Source organism: Triticum aestivum, chromosome 4A (assembly GCF_018294505.1).
Source record: "Triticum aestivum cultivar Chinese Spring chromosome 4A, IWGSC CS RefSeq v2.1, whole genome shotgun sequence".
Lineage (NCBI taxonomy): Eukaryota > Viridiplantae > Streptophyta > Magnoliopsida > Poales > Poaceae > Triticum > Triticum aestivum.
In genome coordinates, this window is record NC_057803.1 from 192,527,975 (window position 1) to 192,533,282 (window position 5,308).

The window sequence follows — 5,308 nt, forward strand, 5'->3', positions numbered from 1 at the left end:
GATGAAGAAATATGATAAGTTCGAGTGGACTCCTAAAGCTGACGCATCGTTTGCAGAGCTCAAAACCCTGCTTTCCACCCAGCTGGTGCTCGCTGCTCCAATCAGCAAAGAGCCTCTACTGCTTTATATTGCAGCCACTTGACAAGTTGTCAGTACAGTACTCACGGTCGAGCGGGAAGAAGAAGGTAAAGCCTATAAGGTTCAGCGCCCAGTGTACTATACTTTTGAAGTCTTAACCCCGTCCAAGCCGAGATATCCGCATTATCAGAAGCTTGTCTCTGGAATTTACTTGACCATGAAGAAGGTTGCACATTATTTCTCTGATCACTCCATCACAGTCATCAGCGATTCTCCATTGTCAAAAATTTTGAACAACAGAGATGCAACTAGTCGAGTGGCAAAGTGGGCGATTGAAATCCTTCCATTGGATATCAAGTTTGAGCCAAAGAAAGCAATCAAGTCCCAAGCAATAGCAGATTTCCTCATTGAGTGGATTGAACAACAACAACTGACTCAATTCCACTCAGAACATTGGACTATGTTATTTGATGGATCCAAGATGTTGAATGGTTCTGACGTTGGAGTAGTTCTGGTATCCCCGCGAGGCAACACACTCAATTATGTCCTTCAGATTCACTTTGATTCGTCCAACAATGAAGCTGAATACGAAGCACTTCTGTATGGATTGCGAATGGCCATTTCACTCGGCGTCCGTGGCCTAATGGTCTATGGTGACTCAGATTTTGTGGTCAATCAAGTGATGAAGGAGTGGTACTTCAGAAGCCCAGCTATGACTGGTTATTGCAATGCAGTGAGAAAGTTAGAATAGAAGTTTGAAGGGATAGAGCTCCACCACATTCCCCGACTGAAGAATCAGGCAGCAGATGACCTAGCAAAGATAGGTTCCAAGCGAGAGACCATTCCCAGCAATGTGTTCTTGGAGCATCTTCACACACCATTAGTTAAAGAGGATCCCTTCACAGAAGAGCCCCCGCAACCTAAGAGTTCTACTGATCCGACTGAAGTTGAAATCCCAGCTGTGGTCGACTTAATCATGGAAGTTTTGGTCATCATTCCTGACTAGATAGTGCCGTATATCGCGTATATTCTCAGGAAAGAGCTTCCAGAAGACGAATATGAAGCACGACAGATTGTTTGTCGATCCAAGGCCTTCACTATGATAAGTGGTCGACTGTACAGGGAGAGTGTGACTGGAGTTGCTCAATGATGCATTAACCCAGAGGAAGGCCGAATGATCCTCAATGATATCCATTGGGGGACCTGTGGTCACCATGCGTCCTCTCGGACAATCTTGGCCAAAGCGTACCAATCAGGTTTTTACTGGCCGCGAGCAAATGAAAGGGCAAAGGAAATAGTTGACAAGTGTGAAGGCTACCAGTTCTACTCGAACATGTCTCACAAGCCCGTTTTAGCTTTAAAAACCATTCCACTCGTCTGGCCATTTGCTATTTGGGGGTAGGATATGGTTGGACCCTTGAGGACCGGCAGAAGTGGTCTCACCCACCTACTTGTTGCAGTCGACAAGTTCACTAAATGGGTTGAAGCCAAAACCATCAAGAACCTCGATTCAAGAACCGCCGCCAGCTTCATCAGAGAGTTAACATTCAGATATGGTGTCCTGCACAACATCATCACAGTCAACGGTTCAAACTTTGATTCAAATGAGTTCAGAGCTTTCTACGCTTCCCAGGGCACCCGGGTCGACTACACTTCAGTCGCTCACCCTTAGTCGAATGGACAAGCAGAAAGAGCAAATGGTTTGATATTACAAGGGTTGAAGCCCAGATTGATGTGAGACCTCAAGCATGTGGCTGGTGCCTAGGTAGATGAGTTACCAACAATATTGTGGGGGTTTGAGAACAACGCCAAATCGGTCGACTAGCTGGACTCCCTTCTTCATGGTTTATGGAGCCGAAGCCGTGTTGCCGGCTGATTTACTCCATAACGCCCCACGAGTGGAGCTTTTCTCAGAGGCAGAAGCAGAACAAGCCTGGCAAGACATTGTTGATCTTTTGGAAGAAGAAAGAGAGATGGACCTGATCAGATCGACCATTTATCAGCAAGACCTTTGTCGGTTCCACGCTAGGAACATAAGAGGTCGAGCATTTCAGGAAGGGGACCTGGTTCTCAGAGTGGATCAACAACGTCCACACAAGCTTGCTCCTGCCTGGGAAGGTCCCTTCATCATCACCAAAGTGCTCCACAATGGAGCATACCACCTGTACGATGTGGAACACAATAAAGACGAGCCACGCGCTTGGAATGCGGAGCTTCTCCGCCATTTTAACACTGAAGTATTCATACTGTCGAGATGTAATGAGAAGTACCTTTCAGTTTGTTTATCAAAGACATGATTTTATAGTCTCCTAAATGATTGTTATTACTTATGCATGTGTCCAAAATCCCCCAGTGGGTGGCTTAGTCGCGAATCTGATTCGCCTAAGTCTCAAAAAAAAATCCTACCAAGTGAAGAGCAAGCCTCTCACTCAGGGGCTTAGCTGCGAATCCGATTCGTCTAAGACTAAAAAATCCTACCGAGTGGAGGGCAATCCTCCCACTCGGGGGCTTAGCTGCAGTTCCGTACTCGCCTAAGTTTAAAAAAAATCCTATCGAGTGGAGAGAAATCCTCCTACTCAGAGGCTTAGCTGCAGAGTTATACTCGCCTAAGTTTAAAAAATCCTTCCGAGTGGAGGGCAATCCTCCCACTCGGGGGCTTAGTTGCAGTCTCGTACTCGCCTAAGTTTAAAAAAAACTCCTACCGAGTGGAGGGAAATCCTCCCACTCGGGGGCTTAGCTGCAGTTCTGTACTCGCTTAAGTTTAAAAAAATCCTATCAAGTGGAGAGCAATCCTCCCACTCGGAGGCTTAGCTGCAGTTCTGTACTCGCCTAAGTTTAAAAAATCCTACTAAGTGGAGAGCAATCCTCCCACTTGGAGGCTTAGCTCAGTCTCGTACTCGCCTAAGTTTAAAAAATCCTACCAAGTGGAGAGCAATCCTCCCACTCGGGGGCTTAGCTGCAGTCTCGTACTCGCCTAAGTTTAAAAAAATCCTAGCGAGTGGAGAGCAATCCTCCCACTCGGGAGCTTAGCTGCAGTCCTGTACTCGCCTAAGTTTAGAAAATCCTACCGAGTGGAGAGCAATTCTCCCACTCGGGGGCTTAGCTGCAGTCTCGTACTCGCCTAAGTTTAAAAAATCCTACCGAGTGGAGAGCAATCCTCCCACTCGGGGGCTTAGCTGCAGTCTTGTACTCGCCTAAGGTAAAAAAATTCTACCGAGTGGTGAGCACTCCTCCCACTCGGGGGCTTAGCTGCAGTCTCGTACTCTCCTAAGTTTAAAAAATCCTATCGAGTGGAGAGCAATCCCCCCACTCGGAGGCTTAGCTGCAGTTCCATACTCGCCTAAGTTTAAAACACGCTTCATCCTGATCCGCAAGGACGACGAGGTGCAGGTCGACTGCGACCTTATCCTCAGAGCTATGACACAAATACAATGTCCGCTCCATCCTGATCCGCAAGGACGACGAGGTATAGGTCGACCGTGACCTTATCCTCAGAGCTGCGATACAAATACAATGTCTGCTCCATCCTGGTCCGCAAGGACAACGAGGTGCAGGTCGACCGCGACCTTATCCTTAGAGCTGCGGCACAAATACAATGTCCGCTCTATCCTGATCTGCAAGGATGACAAGGTGCAGGTTTTGGACGGCACCAAGTGCCCTCTTTCATGATCCACTCGACTGAGCTGCATCACAGAGTCAGTAACAATTCAGACTGAAGAATCAAGTTCCACTCAAAGTCAAGAGATTGAAAAACAACAAAGTTTAGATAAATCCCATGAGGTTCCAGACAGCAGATTAAAGTACTCGGGCATACTGAGGCAAATTTAATCAGATCATAAAAAGTTTGTTCACTTTGCAGGAGGAGGACTGGCAGGCTCGACGAACTCATCCAGGTCGATTCCATCTGCAATGCGAGTAGCAGCAGCAATGAAGGTCTCCATGAAAGACTGGAAGTCAAGTCTCTTGGTGTTGGCAACCTTGATCGCTGCTAACTTCTCCTCTTTGGCCTCCTTGCAATGGACGCGAACAAGAGACAGAGCCACATCGGCACCGCATCGAGCAGACGACTTCTTCCACTCCTACACTCGACCAGGGATCTCATTGAGTCGAGTCATCAAGGACCCGAGGTCATTTTGGAGAGTCTCATTTGGCCAAAGAGCCATGTCAATCCGCGACACCGCAAGCTTCGGTCGGGCGAGGTAGTCTGTAACGCTGGCAAGACGGGATTCCAGTCGGAGCACGTTCATGGCAGCTTCATCCTTGACAGGGGAGTTGACGGGGTCCAAGCTTGTCTCGATTCGCCTAGTTTCGTCCTCAAAGTTTTGACATAATTCTACAACCACAAAGAACTAGTTAGTCGACGGCTTATTGGTGAATGGGTGAGAGCGAAATAGTCAGACAAGGAAAAGTACCTTCAAGCATAAGGAATAACTTCTTAGCGAGCCCCTCCAGATAAGCCTCCAGGTCATTTCTCTTCCGAGAAATGTCTTCAATTTTGTCGTTCAAGGCTACTTCGTCCTTCTTCAGACGGGTCACTTCTATATTAGCCCCGGCAAGAGATGTCTTCAGCTTGGCTTTTTCTTCCTCTAGCGCCCCGACTGAAGCCAGCTTCTCGTCGGCGAGTGTTGTTTTCTCCTGAGCTTCCTTCTGTGCTGCGGCGAGTTCAAGGTCCTTCTGTGCCAAAGCCTACCCCATTCTCTCTCTCTCTCTATATATATATATATACATCACTCGGTTCAGAGAGAAGAACGAGGAGATGACTTGGGAGACAGTCCAATCACACAGTCGACAAGTTGTTACCTTCCATACCAGCTGCTTCGTCTTTGGCCTTTTGCAAGTTCTGCTTGGCCAACTCCAAGTCAAGGTTGAGCTGTCTCTGCTTCTCCTCGAGTTCAGCAAATTTGGAGATGAGCTCACAGGATTTCTGAAGTCAGTAAAAAGATACATCAGTGGGCAGAGTCAAAGATTATTCGCTCCGAGTGAAAAGAACTCTAAGACTACTGCAGAATCAAACACTCAACAGTAGTCTCGGGGACTACACCTAGTGGGTGCACTTAGCGTGCCCCCACTAGTCCAGATTCCACTCGACATGGTCCGCCCAGACCGAGTGGAAAAAAAGAGAGAGAAGAGGCAACAATTATTTTCAGACCACAACCGACTGCTCGCAGTCGACCGCGGTCTCGGGGACTACACCCAGTGGGTGCACTCAGCGTGCCCCCACTGGTTCAGG